Source organism: Pleurodeles waltl, chromosome 12 (assembly GCF_031143425.1).
Source record: "Pleurodeles waltl isolate 20211129_DDA chromosome 12, aPleWal1.hap1.20221129, whole genome shotgun sequence".
Classification (NCBI taxonomy): domain Eukaryota; kingdom Metazoa; phylum Chordata; class Amphibia; order Caudata; family Salamandridae; genus Pleurodeles; species Pleurodeles waltl.
The window spans coordinates 172,652,033-172,669,006 of record NC_090451.1 but is presented as its reverse complement, the minus strand read 5'-3'; the positions used below and the strand labels follow the sequence as shown (position 1 = coordinate 172,669,006).

The following is a 16,974-nucleotide window of genomic DNA, read 5'->3' as shown; positions in this document are numbered from 1 at the left end:
GGCTCCCAAAATATGGCTTCTCTCCATAAAGTCATCAGCTTTAAAACCTATGTGCTCTTCACTTGGACATCAGTTCCCCTTCCACCATCAGGGATAGGCCAAAAATCAACAACTTAGTACTCAAGTAGATGTGTGGGCCTTTCCAACCCTACTTGTCATACAGTTTCTCCTAACCTCGCTCAATCCGTGCCTCTATGTTATGGTAACCGTCAACTGTTTATTCACTGTTCCCAGTCCCATGCACAATTCATTATTGCACCATCCTCATTTTTGCAACACTTCAATGGCATACCCACCTGCAGGAATGCAGGTCCTCCTTGAAGCTCCTTCTGAAATTCCAACCGCCTTACCAGTGAGTCACACCTTTTCTGACACTGCCTCCTGCATCTGTGCCCCCCTCCACTCGCCCTCTAACTTTGCCATTTTACATACACATATATGTCTTAACATTTATTATATTGACACAAAGCTCTCCACCTCAACACTCCAATATATCTCACAAAGAAGATGAGGTTGTGACACATACTCTTCCGGAAGCAAAAGAGGCCTTCAACTGGAACCCCGAAACAACAAAGAAGAACACACTCAAACAAGCATTTTGTCCATGAAGGATGTATTCTAGATACACTCAGACAGTCAGGTTCTAGCTATGATACAGTGTTGTGTGAGATGGTGCAGTGCCTAAGGAAACTTTATGTAAATAGTTCTAAGATACAAGGTGGCGTGATGAGGGTACGGTTGTGCTGTCAGAACAACAGCCATGGTTCTCGTGCATAGTACTGGGTATCCACATATATGCTTATAATACACACTGTACCTAACCGATGTGAACCAGTCTTCCGCATACTTGAAAAGGAAGATGTAGTTACGTATGTTCTAATCTCTTCCACTCTGTTGTACATGAGGGTGAATACTTTCACTGAAAAGAGCATTACAGTGTGGTGTGATTTGGAGAAAGAGTGCTCCTGGAAGACAGTTTGTCACACTGATAGGAGAAGTACGGGTGGGCGGAAAAGCTGTGTGCAACTTTTATGTTAGGAGGCACAGCAGCCAGGTGTTCCAGACAGTAAACGGATGGAGTCTGGACAGCCGCCCCATGCAAGCTGTTCTTCATTCTTAGAGGATTGCCCTGTGGCCACATCTGAAGGTGCGCCCCATCCCACATTAATCTCTTGTCACGTCACACTATTCCACATGTCTTGTGAGCAAACGCACTGTTTTAATCATCCTAAAATGCTTTGTGCTGATCTATTAAAACAACCCCTCCCCTAGGAACACAGCTCTGGGCAAAGTGCCAGGTACATTTGCACTGCTGAGTGATGACCGACTCACCTGGGCTGGAAAAGTGATTTCAGGTATTGAACTCATTCTTTTCAGGAGGGTCCCAACCTTCCTTTACACATTTGGGGAGGACTCCAACTTCACATACCCTCCTCCATCCTTGTAGGTGAAAGTAGGAAGACAATGTAAATTTGCACCGACCACAAATAGGAACCATCTCTCACGTGTACCCTTTGGGAGCACTTAAGTCACACAAAGCCTCCAAGGTGAGAGCCAAGCTCTCTTTGACATATACCATAAGGTGTGGCCTACTGTCCCATAGACCAGTATCTGGTGGGATCCGCTTCTATAGACATCATATGGAAGCAGGTTTGGCTCAACCTTTATTCTGGGGCACAACTTTAGAGGCTCTCTCCAGACTCACTCAGGAGTGCTCGGCCAGGATACTGTGCTGAGGGGGCACCCTGGAGCTCACCCCCATGTCTGCAGGGGCCTTTGCTACGCCACTGCTGAGGCAGGGGTATAGCGATCTATACTGCAGGAACAGTTGCACCACAGTACAGAGCGATAAGGGAACCACTACATGCTATATCCAGTCCAACCATAGGTTATGGGGCCCATTTGCATCCTCGCATTTGGGCCAATAGCACCCTTCTTAAGCCACTATTAAGGAGAAGCCTATATTCACATATATGTTGAGGGGTACTTTTACATCTTTTCTCACTGGGTGGGGGTATGGGATGCCTGCTACCACATGAATCATCTGGAGGGTCTCTACCTGCACATGTGGTACATTAGTTACAGGTTCAAGTATTTTTATTGGTGGTGGAGTGTTTAGCCTGCTTTGGGAAACATTTGTGGGAGGCTCTGCGTTCATTATGGAGGACTTTTCTTGTAAATACACGTCCGGTGCACACAGGCGTTCAGCCTTGCCAAATTTCGCAGGTCAGTGCATGATGTGCTGCTCCATTCTAGTTTTTTTTGTCTTTGAATTCTGGGACTTGTAGTCCTGTTTATCCATTATGAAACAGGCAATAATTCAAAGTAAAAAGCTTGGACTGGAGTCGCACATCACACATGGACGTGGGAAATGTGCCAGCTATGGGAGTTTTACGCTCCGAGGAAGGAGTAAATTATGTCATACATCCTGATAAGGAGCACGCTGTATTTCACACCTCGCATTGACACTGCTTACACCGAAATACAAGCTTTGTGCATCTCTTTCTACATACTTCCTCTAGAGGGGGCTTCGCCTTCTTATAAATGGGCGGTGTAAATATTGGTTGGGGAGCGCCAGCACAACTTTTAAGACACATTTTCTGTTCTCTCTGTAAATACATTTGGCCCGGATTCTCCGATGTGTCACAGGAAGGCTTCCAGGAGGCGGACAACTCCTGCAGAGCGGAAATGAGTGTAGATCACAGGGGTCTGCTCCGTTTCCGCCGGGGGCTGTTGTGATAGAGGGTGCTCCTCGGAGGGCTCTCCTTTAAAGAAAGCAATTTCCGGCCCGTGGACCTTTACGAGGTTTCCCTTTCTTTTGCTGGAGCTGCACACAAACACCCCCCTCTAAAATGAATTTAAAAAAAACATCACACACACCTCCCCAATCTGATCAGCGCCCTCACCTGGCTCGCCGCTCTCCTCCGCCTCCTCCTCCTCCTCACAAAGCTTGGGACTGAGCTCCTCCGGCCACCTCCTCCGAGCTCCGCCCTCGCGACCCCGCCGCCTTCCATTGGCTGCACAGAACAAACACCTGCTCGTAGGCCACGCCCTCCCGCGGAAATCGCACCTCCAGCCACAGAAAGCCACGCCCATATGCAATGTGGCCCCGCCCACACCGGCCACCGAGGGCGAGGCCAAGGCCCGCGGAGCCACATTTCCGGTGCCGCGAGCCCCGCCTCCGAGACTCAGAGCGCCGTGTCTACAGGGTTAGAAGAACAGGAGCCGGTGTCAGAACGAGGGCGGGGATGTTTATTTGTCTGAGTGACGTGTGTACTCGGGGAAAAGAACCAGTCCCTGGGTCGCCAACAATAAAAATGCTAAGGGAGGGGACACGGTTTGTGCCCGTAAGGAAGTTAAAGCTCAACGTATGCAAGGACAAGATGTGTTTAACGAGGTACAGTTTGAAAAATTGCTCGTCCGCTCCGTCGCCTCTGACATGCAGCTGTTTTCTACAGATGGCCATGGCTGCTGCACGTTTTATGTTTTCGAACGATGAAGCAGAGATTTCCCCGGGAGCTCTCCTTCGCCTCCCAGAATGTTTGGGAAAATAATGTACGGAAATGCCTTTTTGTATGCGAGGAAATGTAGGAGAAAGTGGCCTGGTCCTATCAGGAGGCCTTTGCCGGATACTCCTTTCTTTAGTTGTCTCCATGTTTACAGACTACGGTCTCAGAGTTTTGTGAGCATTTGCGTGTTGTTTACGGTTTACACCATGGGCAGGCATTGATTGTTTCGTGCAAGCGTTTGTAACATTCTATAAAGGTGCATTACTCATCCATGTCTCTCTCCAGGCAGTGCTTATCTTCTCGGGCTTTGTTGATACAGCTAGTGCAAACACTTATCAAGAACCCAAGATAAATTTTGTATGTAGCGTTTGACCTTTGCACGTTCAAGGAAGAAACAGGTCGTTTTTGAGTTCCAAAACCACAATATTTGTCGTTTTCAGTGCCATGGTAAAACATACTTGTTTTTTTGCGTTTTGTGGTTCGGAACCGACTTATGATGCGCTGTGAAGTGTCACTAATGCCCAGTTTAATGGCACTAATGTGTTGCCGAACGTACAGGCCGAAGTGTCCCACTTAAGCACAAGAGCCTCAGATCCATGTCCGATTTGTAGGCAACCCACAGATTAAGTAACTCGACTGCATCCCGATTTATTGTATTTACATTGGTCAATTGAACACCTAATATTTAGGCTGTGCTACAGTGCTGAAAAAGTAAGATTATTGCTCTTATTATTTCCTTTTCTGATGCTCTGTTCGGCATTGCATATTTATTCCAAGGCTCCTAATTTAGGTCTGACTCCAGTAAACATTGTTCAAACATGGCTTTCCCAGAGGTATCTACTTTAAAAGTATGTTGCTCAGTGTGACACATTTTCTGTAATACTTGGACTCTACAACAGACAGAAGAATGTTGCTAATTTCTTCACTGAAACTAAATAAACATGAAAAGGTAAGGAGACCCTTGTTATGTGACTAGTATAAAAAAAAAACAGATTTGGTGCTTTATTTGCTGCATTGTAATTACACGAGAGGTTGAGAAACTGTACATTATTTTCATTGATTGGAATTCAGGTCATCTCTACATGAAGATGCCATTTACGAAAAATATGTACAGTCAGGTTTGCAAAGTTTCTTTGACCAACTGTTTATGCACAGAAAGCAAAAATGTTTGCAGTTTGTAAATGTTGATATTCGTAACAAAGAAAGTCTGTGTGTAAAAAATGTTCGGAGTCTTTGAAAAATATTTTGCACCCATGCAGAGAGGCCAGATAATCTGTATAAATATATTTGGAGCTTTACGAAGTAAAGAGACACTAGCTTCTGCTTAGAAAGGATGCCGCTGAGTGCGCCAGGGCTAACATAATACATATACAGTCCTGGCCCCTAGTTGTGCCTTTTCGCAGTCAGAGATATCCCCAACACTTTAAGAGGTTCTCCAGCCTTTATTTACCAGCGCCACAGTCCTACAGTATTTTCAGGAAACATATGAAATACATATACACGCAGTAAATCTTAATGGCAATAGTTTACATAGCCATATGGATACTCTGAAAATTGTGCATTGCTAAATCCTCCATGGAAAGGTATTTGGAACTCATGTCAGACTCCCTATCACACCAGCATTGTTAGCATGAAACTATAAGCAGGGCCACTGTAATTATGCTATTCTGCCGCTGCAGATCTTGCACCATAATCATAGATGTTCTGCACTTCCCACATAATCCATCATTCTCTGCATAATTTGTGGATTTTACCCCAAAAATGTTTTTTATTTTAAACAGATCCAAAAGTTACTCAAAATGCTGTCACACATGTTTCTGCAAAGTGGCTGACCCCTTTACTGCAGAGTGACAGGTCAACTTTCTTTTTTTCTGATTCTCTGAATATGTGTATTCTCCGCTTTAGCTATTGGCATTAGTCTTTCACTACACTCCATTTTCTGGATGTTAATTTGTAGCACTTCAACGAAACCAATTTTTTGTGTATATAACTTTTGTGGATTTAATATCTATGCACTATCTGTTCTTTTCAAAATGATGCCTGGTAAAGAAGTGTACAAGCCTTGTCCTATACAACATATATACTAATGTATCGCACACATATGTGCTATAGGAATGGTATGAGATGTTCAAGACTACAAACTGTCAGGTACCCAACTAGTGTGTAAAAAGACAACATACACAATAGATGGGCACCTGATAGATGAAGTCTTGAAGATCTCATACCATTTGTTTAGTGCATAGGGTTGAGATACCTTGGTGTTATATGGTTGCGGGGGAGGGTGTATCTACAGACCACTCTCTCTCCTTTCATGCTTCAATGGTGGAGACAGACCACCGTACCATACCCAAGAGCTTCAAATGCAGCGTCCCGGAGCGTCCTGTGAATGACGTCATACAGCCTTAAATTAATTATGCCAGGGGGCATCAAATGATGGTGAAAGACAGGTGGGGGACTGTACCGAGACCTCCACCAAATAACCAACTAATTCACACTGGTTCCCAATCGGTCATCCTCTCCCCTGAAAGAGCATTCTTATTTTCTGTTCCCCCACCCTTCCAGGAGACAAAGTAGACTGAATACCTTCCTGCAATAGATAATATAACAATTCTCAGGCTGTATGTATTTACAACCACATAAACACAACATAAAAGAACATTAGCACCATATTTTTCTTTTTTATCCTTAATTTACAATACTTATTTACAACATGCACCTCAATTTATTTTAATGAGGCAAAATCTTGTACACAATTTTTTAAAAGGAGTCATGGTTGACCACCCCAGGCACCTGTGGCATCGACTGTAGACTGGGGGCCGTGTCCCCCTCCCGCCCCCCCCCAAGCAGCTACACTTCACAAGGTGAAACTCACCTGCCCCTTCAAGATATAGGGGGCACAGGCCAGCATGAAACTGTCCCCCAAAACAAACCATGCCAGAGCCAACCTCAATAAGGGATCCCCCCGGCACTAGACGGGCATGGTCCTGGGCAACCGGGCCATTGCTTGTTCTCCAGAGGCAGTCTCCATCCGCCCAAATCCCCAGGGCCATGTAATGGAATACCGTTTGGAGGGGCTATGGACATTCAGGGTAGTGGTCGTCCCAAGCTCCTTTTCTACACCCACAGAACTGCCACCCTGGTTTGAGCCAAAAGGCTTCTGATCCCGTCTTGATTTCGCCTGCACTAGTATTCTTGATGTCATAGTTGTCCGTCTGCTTTGTCCCCAAACATGACTCTTTCCATCCTCAGGTCCTCAGGCTCTTGCTATCCATTGGGGATGGGTGGGTGGGAAAAAATTCCTCCGGCCTTCCAGAGGTGGGCATGTTGACGATCACCAGGGGCAGCCAGGGTTAAGAAAACAAGATGACCTGCTCGGGACTTGCTGTCTCTGTTAACCCTTGCCCAGCTGCCCCTGCCGACCGCCCCAGGAGCTCCCACTATGCCCCCAACTACCAATCAGCTCACTCCACAGAGGTGAGTGCGAATTATAAAAATTGTGTGGTGCCCAATGTTGGGCTGCAGTCTGGGACCGGTCTGATCCGGCCTGCACCTGTCCTGGGGGCACGCTGTGCCTTGGCACGCTCTCCGTCCAGAATCCACGGCATGACATCAGGAACCAAATTAATGATGGGCAGTTATAAGGATAATATACTCAAAATAAATGGGCTCATTACGACCTAGGCCAATGGGCTACTCCGTCATTATATCCTATGGAACTTGCAAAACAGCGGGCGGGATATCCGTCACTTTTGTGACGGAGTAGGCCATCCGCTAAGGTCATAATCAGGCCAAAAGGGTTCTCCTACAATACATTTTTCTTTATACACACCTCTTAACACTTATGTAAAAAGCAAATTAAAAACATTTGACAGACCAACCAAACAAAATAACAGTGCTACTTATCTACACTCCTTTTGCGCTGGGGTTGGCTATAGGACCTGTTAATCTTCTTAGCAGACCCTCACTCCTCCCACCTCACCCCCACCGAAGAAAAGAGCTGTAGTAGTCTTCCTACTTTGGATTCATGTTGGAAGGGAACTCTTCTAGACACCTGCTCTGAAGCAACTTCGTGCCAAGGGAGGGAAAGTAAAACATTTCCTGATCTATCCAGTGCAGAACTCAGTGCTTAAATTGAGCCAATGGTTTCTGGTGCGGGGCACCACCACTTATTTTTGAGGGCCGGCACTTATTTTTCTGCCTCAACCATTTACTGCGAGCAAAAGACACACATGGGAAAGACGGAGGAAGAGAAAAATCAAAAAAGCTTCACAAAGGGAGAAAGCAGAAAGTTCAAGAGTGAGCTGAAGGGGCAGGGAGTGCATGTAAATGGATTAAAGAGGGCCGAGATGGCCTTAAGATTATGCTGCCCCAGTATTCCATGCTCACAAATTTAACTGCAGCAGCTGCATGTTTCAGAGGAGAGTTTTGGGCACTGGTATGTATTCATTTACAAATTAAGCACTGGCAGGACTGTGTACAAGATAAAGTGACAGTGTCTCCTACTATTGGCTGGGTCATGTTAGTAAGTAGTCTACTTTGGGGCTTTAAGCTAACACATCTTATATTGTCCTCCTAATTTATCCTGTGGTTTGCATTCTCTTCTCAGCTTCTCACACCGTCTTGGTGTCTCCTTAGACTCTTTCCAGCAGGGACAAACGTCTTTTAAGACACCATGTGTTTGCCTTCCACCTACTGTTTGGAAGCACCTTAGACCTCAAGTTAATACCAGAAGCTGCAGGCAAAATAAATACCCTCAGGTAAGTAGACCATGGACTTACCCATGCCATCACCAAAGCCCACCTGTATCCTGTTCCCTATATGTACTATGGAATGATGCAAGAGATGAGTGCAGAATAGGTAAAAACATATATGCTTCCAAAATGTGCACACTTGAGGCAGGGAAGGTGATGGTGAACAACACAACCCTATGTGGCGCAGCCCACAGAAACTGAGAAATGAGCGCACATGAAAAGAATGAGGTTTGCAGGACGAGCTTTGCAGGTGGTGGTGGCAGCACAGGGGGCTAATGCACCTGATACATCTGTGTGAAACCTGGAGGTCACACTGTTCAACCTAAGTCAGACATACAGTTGGTCAATCCAGCAAATGGAGTGAGAGACCTCAGCCACTGGCCCGTCATGGCTCAAATAGCCAAAGGACAAGCCAAGCCATCAATAGTTAGGAAAATCTTGTACAAATAAAAATACCTTCTCAAATTAAAAATAGGTTATTTCTTGAAATGTATTTCACAGAGTACATTATACTGCATTAACATCTGTTAAAAATATTTTTTCCCTCTCCTGATGCCCAGCCCCCACTGCCACGAGTGAAAGAGAGGTGTCAGTTTGTTATATACAGCATGTATGTGGGCAATATTATTGTTGTATGTAAAACGGTGAGCCAGGCACAGGTGAGATTTCTGCCTACCATACATCCTGAATTGAATTCCTTCACTGTGTTCTTTGACAATCAAAGTAAGGCACAGTTAAGAAAAGTGAATTGCATAGGTTCACAGAATTTAGTTAAGTAACAAAGCCGGGCTCCAAACCTAAGTTTCCTATTAAACATTGTTTAATTCAGCCACTAGATGAATATATACTTCTCCCTCTCTTTTACCAACAAAGGGGAATGCGTTATGTTCATTAAATGTAAGGCATACATTTGCAAACACTATGTTGAATAAAGACATGTATCTTTTAAATTATACATATGTATAAAATATCAAATGCCTATCGTAAAAAGAGTAGAAAGTTAAGTATAACCAGGACTACTGGAATTATGCGACTATGGGACTCTGTGGCTGCTGCATTATCTGCATAGTTATTGATTTGCTTCATTTGCCACATAATCCTCAATCTAGTGCGTAATCTATAGATTTTAACCCAAAAAAATGTTTCTAGCTCAAATTGATCGAAAGTTACTGAAGTTGCCGTGACCTTTGTTGCCAGTCAGTGGAAGGACCCATGCAGGTGTTAAATGGTCGTTTTTTCAGTAGTGTATTAGTGTATTTGGATGTTAAACTGGTGCTAATAAGGTGAAAGCTCGGCCCAAGACAGTTATTAATGTGAAAAATTACAGAAATATTAAGTAATATTATTACAAAATGTGCCACATTAGGTCACATAATGTGCCTTTTCCTGGACGATAAATGAGTCACCTGCCGCATGATTTGGTTCTCCTCTGCCACGTAATTTCAGTGGCCAGAGTATCAGAAAAGACAGCAGACTATTTTTGGTTAATACAGCTAACTTCCCCTGAACAAACATTAAAGAGGGAGAGGATCAGCACCTTAAAGGATGCAATTAAGTGGATTAGCAAATTAAGGGGAAGGACTTCCTGCAGAGCCTTCTCTCCAATTACACCCATTTTGTGAGAGACGTGAAATTGCAGCTGAGATTGACGGCACACACGCGCAGCAGAACAGCACCCTTTTAGACTTTGAGATCGTTTTCTTCTATTAAAACTGCATTAGCAAGGAGAGAGAGCAGTGCCTGGCCCGGCTCTGTCTGGCTCGCCCATCCCTAAGGGAGAAACACTGAAGCAGCGCCAGACGTTCAGCTCCAGCCTTGCTTGGCCTGCTCTTCTGTAGGAAGGCGGTTCAGTGGGTTCTTGAAATGTTATCAATCGGCCACTGGAGGGCAGCATACTGCCTGCTTCCTGCCTGGCGGAAGAACAAAACAGAGACTAATGAGCAGGGCTGCTGGCGGAGATGGATGGCTGGCGCTGTACTCCACGCGGGAGTGCCCGAGCCACCCAAGTACATTAGTAGTCAGGGCGCCCCGTGCCTGACTCCGGGAGTGTAAATTGCTCTCTGATGCCCTGAGCCTCCGCCCGGCTCATTACTAACCAGGCTCGGTATCGGCGCCTAATTCATTCTTATTTTACAAATGCAGGTCTGTATCTGCGCGGCAGAGTGCCGGGCCTCGGGGCGCTTGATGGGCGCGCTTCAGGGCGGCGTCCAGGTGAGTGCTCGGGGACTTTGCGACGGACGGGCCAGACGGACAGACACTGGGCGGGGGCAATCACACGGAGACTTGTAGACCCCACCTCGTTCTCCCCTGAAGACCCTGTGACTGACACACCTCAGGTGTCTGTCTCTGACTTGCTTTAATGGTGTGTGGAGGAGACGTCTGGGGCGTCCCATGTTCCTTTTCGTCTTGTCGTTTGCCGCCCATTCTGACTTCTCTTCAGTTTAACACCTTTTGGTACCGCCTTTCAGCCAGTGCCTAATTTGTGCTTGTTGTTTCCGGTGCTGAGCACCGGCACTTACTTTTGAGGGCCGGGCTTACTCTTCTGCCTCAAGCATTTGCTAAGAGCAAAAGACACATATGGGAAATACTGAGGAAGAGAAAAACGAAACAGCGTCATAAAGGGAGAAAGTAGAAAGCTGCTGGAGTGAGCTGAAAGGGCAGGGAGTGGCTTTATGTGGATTGAAGAGGCCGGAGATGGCTTCAGGATTGGGCCGCTCAGTATTCCGTGTTCACACATTTAATTGCAGCAGCCGGGTGTTTAAGAGGAGGGCTTTGGGCACGGCACCTTTTTATTTACAAATTAAGCACTGCTTTCAGCTCTGCCTTAACAGCACAGTGACTGAGATATTGTCACAATCTTGAGCACAAACAGAGGCTGGACTTTGGCTCCGCCCAGAGGAGTATTTTTTGATTTAATCAATCACTTCACGCAATGGCATATTTGGCGTATCATTCCACTTTGCTAGAATAGAAGGACTATTTTAGATCTCAAAAGTACTCTAAATCACCAGTTAGTTATTTATCTCATACATGCATTGTATTTGGCAAGCAATATTTTTTTCAAGTTAAGCAGGCTTTTCAATGTTTTAGCAAACATTTTCTTTTTAAATTAGGCAGGCCTTTAAAGTTTGAGTTAGCAGTCCAAAAGAAAGCCAAATATATTTGCTTTGACAATTATTTGGCTTGGGTGGCCGCTCCACTGCGTGCCATCACAGACACTGAACTTATAGATCATTTCTATCCAGTTTATTAATCTTATGAGGTCACTCAACGCCAACCATAATAACAACCTTACTTTTCCAGTCAAGCACCGTATGTCGTCTTTTCTTCTGGCGCAACAGCAGCACAGTTATACCAGCCCCAAGCACTGCCGACGCACCCCAGTCTGGAAAGGTCTACAGCAGCCTTTGCTCTGTCTCGTCTCTCGTCGGTCAGGCACTGTGAGGTACGTCATCATGTCGATAGTGAGAAAGGTTTGCATCCAGCAGGCACATCAGAAGCATTCTTGAGGCTTCAGTGGTAGCCGCAGCCGAGCAATCGAGGCCTGACACCTGGAAGGTGGTGTAAGGTTTGGTACCTTGCGTTTTTTGCTTACTCCAAAGTTCGTCTTTGTGAAGTACTCAGCTTCTGGTCCCATTGCATTGAATGGGCCAATGTTAAGCAATGGCGATTTCAGCACCACGGATAGTTCCAGACTTGCTGCTGAAGTTCTGGTTCACAAGTAGATGATGAAAATGAGCCTTACAAAGGGATTACTGCCCTTGTGAACCTTTATTTTTTTGCTGTCCGTTTTCTTACTGCATCAGCATTATTGGAGGGAATAGCAGTCTCTTTTTAAAATTAATTTTCTTTGTTTGTGCCACCAGGGTCGCTTAACATGGACAAACTTGCATTTAAAGGTCACTATGGTTTTAAAAAGTCCCCTATCTCCGATCATGGCCGTAACAGAACGTATCAGTATCACAGTCTGGTTACTGACCTCACAGTTACTGGTAGTGGTCTTTAGGGAGTAGAACTGTTCATATCACAGTACCTGCATGACAGGTTCAGGTTTGCTGGTGACGCTCGGTTTCCTGTAGTGATCATGCTTGTAGGCTTATTACTATACCTTGGAGGAACTGGTTTGGCGGGAAGGTATGTTATTCCAGCCAGCTGCCAGACACCTGAATTACAACTCCTTATCACTTATCAGGGCACAGTAAAGCTCAGCTGTGGTACATATACACAAGCTGGCCTATCATGGCAAACTGTCTCAACACCAGGCATTTGGCCCTTAACTAGGAATTGCATTTGCACCTTTCATGTACTTCCAAAATACTCTAGGCAAGTATGGAGTTACAAATGTCTTGTTAGAAGACTACTTTAACATGCATGCAGAGAGGGCAACATGCCTTGACACAGGAAAAAGGCAGTACATCCCACAACTGATAGACTGCAGGGCTGTAGCTACCATTGGTGCAGCGGGTGCAGTGCACTGGGGCACCTGAGCCATGCAAATTGCTGTATTTACGACCCGAACAATAGTGAACTGGGCATTTTTTGTCTTGCACCAGGGCAAGTGGCATTATTGCTATGGTACTAATAGACCGCCATTCCGCTCTGAAGCCACCAAAATCATCTGCGGCGTATCCCAGGGTCTGTGCCGCAGCCCGACCCTCTTCAAGATCTACATGGCTCCGCTCTCTTACATCGCCCGATATCACAACCTCAACATCATCTCATACGCCGATGACACCCAGATGATCCTCTCCCTCACCAAGGTCCCTGCCACCGCCAAGACCAACCTCCATGAAGGAATGAAGGCCATCACCGAGTGGATGAAGAACAGCTGCCTGAAAATGAATTCCGGCAAGACTGAGGTCCTCATCTTCAGGTCCACCCCCTCCGCATGGGACAACACTTGGTGGCCTGCCACACTGGGAACCGCCCTGACACCCACCAACCACGCATGCAACCTGGGATTCATCCTGGACTCTTCACTATCTATGACCCAGCAAGTCAAAGCCTTCTCCTGCTTCAACACCCTCTGCATGCTTCGGAAGATCTACAAATGGATCCCCACTGAAACCAGAAGAACAGTCACCCAAACCCTCGTAAGCAGCAAACTGGACTACGGCAATGCCTTCTATGCAGGAACCATGGCCAAACTCCAGAAAAGACTGCAACGCATCCAGAACGCCTCCGCATGCCTCATCCTGGACATCCCCTGCCACTGCCACATCACAGCCCACCTGAGAGACTTACACTGGCTCCCCGCCAACAAGAGAATCACGTTCAAACTCCTCACCCATACTCACAAGGCTCTGTACAACACTGGACCAGAAAACCTCAACGGACGGCTCTCCGACCCAACAGCTTTGCTCTGCCAACCTTGCCCTCGCCACCGTCCCATGCATCCGCAGAACAACCGACGGCGACAGATCATTCTCCCACCTCACCACCAAGACGTGGAACACTGTTCCCGCCCACCTGCGTCAGACCAAGGAACTACTTACCTTCAGGAAACATCTCAGGACATGGCTGTTTGAGCAGTCGCACCCCCCACCTCCTGAGCACCTTGAGAACCCCACTGGTGAGTAGTGCACTTTACAAATCCCCTGACTGATTGATTAAATAGACGGCCACAACCTAGACAGCCTTGCAATTACTAGTTTAGGGAGTTTGCTCCCTCAAAGACAAAGAAGTCTCTACATATGGTACCCTGTCCCCAAAAGAGAAGCTCTCTTCTAGATCTCCTCTGGTGAGCACCACAATTGGAGACTCTGATGGACAGAGATCACAGGGAGAAAAAAAAAAGAGTGTACAATAAAAAAAAAAATGATAGGTGGGCAGCACGTTTCTAAAGCTTAGGACTTTCTTATAAGGTGAGTGCCTAGTCTTTGTGATAATGATGTCTCTCCAATAATCCTTAAACATGTTATTGTTGTGCCATAGTACAAGGCATAATCCACAATTAATGAACCCACCATCACCACGCCTTCTTTGGTCTGCTGTACCATTACTAACCTTCATTTAGCTCATCCAAGTGCCTAGAACATTTTATTTCAAAGATACTTCATCAATCATTAAATCAAGCTTTTCCTCTGGTGTGCTTCCATTCCTTTGTGCATCTTGTGCCTGTCTGTACAAAGAGAGCACTTTTGTAACAAGGGCTGATAGTCCCCCTCCATTTCTACCTTTTACCTGCCTCCTCAATCCTTGTTTACACCCCAGGATTGACTGGAGCTTAAATGTATGTTGTTAGGTCTTGGATACAAAGGAGGGGCAAATTAATTAGTGTCACTCTGCCATACATGATGCCCAAACCAGGTACTAAACAAAAACACAAAGAGGTAGGGTTGAGGCCTAGATTAGGATGAGTAGAGGAAGCATAGGTGAGAGTACTAGGGAGAGTTGTTGAGGCAACCTAATCATGTATTCTCTGTAAACAGATGCTCAGGAAGAGTCTCCCTGCAGACACATTGCTTTCCCCATCAGTGATGTGGAAGGAGTTCACCTAGTCATGTTTTTAGGTTTATTGTTCATGGCGCTTGCACCATTCATGGTGCTATGGGTCAGCCTACATCAGCAGTTCGTATCTTTTGCTCTACAGCCTTTAGCTATTGGTTTGAGACCCTGTCAATCACATACTGGATCAGGAGTGTTTTAATGTCACAGTTTTTCTACTGGCTCTTTGGATGTATCCATCCACTTTCATGGGAAAGCATGACGGTCCAACTCTCATTTGAATTCAGTCGTCAACTAACCATAGCATTGAGGGAGTGTTAACAAAAGTACTCTGAACTTATGCTATATGAATTAAAGAAACATCCACTGTCAGACTCTTGTGTCTGCGAATTAACAATCTTTTAAATTCATACGACATGCGCATGCCTCAACTGCATGTCATACAAACGTCAAACTAGTGGTTTTGCCAATTCTTGGTTCCAGTGCTTTGCAGGAAATATATTGTACCATATAGTAATGGAAACTGCAAGCTCCAGAATGCAACAGAAAACAAGCATTGGCAAAGGCAATATGTCTGGCTTTGACTGCCAGCCTCTTAGCTTTGCCAATACAAGTTTTGTTTTGTAATTTCCTTAAAAAAAAATATGTTGGGGGGTGGGAGGGGAGACAGTCGAACCACTGCCAATAAATTTTAAAAAACTGCCTAAAAGCAAAAATATGTTTGAAGTTTAAAAAAACACCCATTTAGATAGTAGTCTCTGCTGTACATGTGGATGTGCTGAACGCCTTTATCCGTAGGAAGTGGGCTGATCACCTGCCCCATGCTGTGGAGGGCGGAAGGAAAATGTGAATGACACAAACACAGATCAAAGAATTAAGATGACTGACTGAAATGCCTCTTTATGTAAGTAAGTCATTTTATTAAAAATAAAAGGTGTGGCTTAACTTCAGACCTACAACTAATAGTAGACTGGGAGAGCTATCACGCCCGGCCAGAGATTTCTGCAGACAACACGACTAGACCAACATCCGGAAATCCGACAAATAGATCAGACTGTCAATATCAGAGCAGCTACAGCCTTCCAGCAACTAGGGCAACACCCTAAACAAGGAGCAAGCTTAGACCTGTCTGGAGCCCTAGACAATGGAACACCCTGATTGCTGCTCCACCCCAGAAGCTACAACGCCCCAGACATCATAGTACACTGACAAAGACTGACTCAAAAAGCATTGGCAAAGCCCATCGGAAAAAAATAAAAATAAAAAGCACAATGTTTTGAAGCATGTGTATGCATCATTCCGCTATAGCAGCCAGTGAGATGGCATATGCATGAGCATACATGATCACATGGCTGACACTCCGTTTTTATTTTTGCTACTCCGGAAGGAGGAAACTAATCTTAGAATGGTCAGTAACACAAGCATTGGCAAAGCCAGCATGTTAATCTTTGAGACCTATTGGGTCTTCAATGTCTTTTGTTCATGCCATGCAGCATCACCAAAAATGCTGGTGCAGTACAGTGTAGACAAAACAAACAAACAAAAAAGTGACTACACAGCAGCGCTATTTTGACTGCATGCACATATGTCATGACATGGGTGCCATGTTTTTTTAATTTAACGATCCAAGATGGATCGTTAAAATTAAAATGAAGTACCATGAAAGTGCTTTTGTTGATAATTTCGGGAGGGTGTAAGCAATTTCAATGGGGTGACAGAGAGGAGCCCATGGACGAGAACAGCACTGGGGAGCAGACAGGGGGAAGAGAGAGCAATAGTGAGTACAAGGTAGAATAACACATGAAGGAAAAAGCTGGAAAACACTTGCACACTCATGGAGTGCTCAAGTAAAAGTAAAAAAGTAGTACCCTAACAGTGATCTGCGGAAGGACCCAAGTAAAGACGCAATGCTGTAACGGAGGGGCAAACACAAGGTGAACAAGAAAGGCATTGAAAAGGAGCAACAGATGGGCTTTAAGGCCACTGTAATTCATGGTAAGCTTACAAATCTTTTGCAACCAGCAGCTTGCACTGTCTGGTTGGCTCAACCTAAAAAGTATACCTTTAAACAATGTAAACATGTGCAAATTCACATTTAAAAAAAAGGGGCAGCCTGGCAGCAAACAGTAGCTTCTGGACTACATTTTTTTTTTTTTTTTTAATGAATGCATCCGGAGGAGCAATGGTGGAGGCTTAAGGGAGCATGGTGGGGAAGCACTGGAGACTGGGGGAGCAGCTAAAGCTGTCTCTAGACCAGACTTAAAAAG

General features: G+C 45.3%; 1 protein-coding gene across 8 annotated transcripts in view; it reads right to left on the bottom strand.

Annotated features, from left to right (window-relative positions):
• The window catches only part of GSE1 (Gse1 coiled-coil protein), a 931,659-nt gene that overhangs the window by 126,036 nt on the left and 788,649 nt on the right, over nucleotides 1–16,974 (bottom strand). For 2 of the 8 annotated variants that reach the window (XM_069217792.1, XM_069217794.1), the window contains exon 1: nucleotides 2,907–2,991. The exons of the other annotated variants lie outside the window; for them this stretch is intronic. The gene's annotated coding sequence lies outside the window, so the exon portion shown is untranslated. Of the gene's footprint in view, nucleotides 1–2,906; nucleotides 2,992–16,974 lie in introns of those variants that run through there. 8 annotated transcript variants of the gene reach the window in all.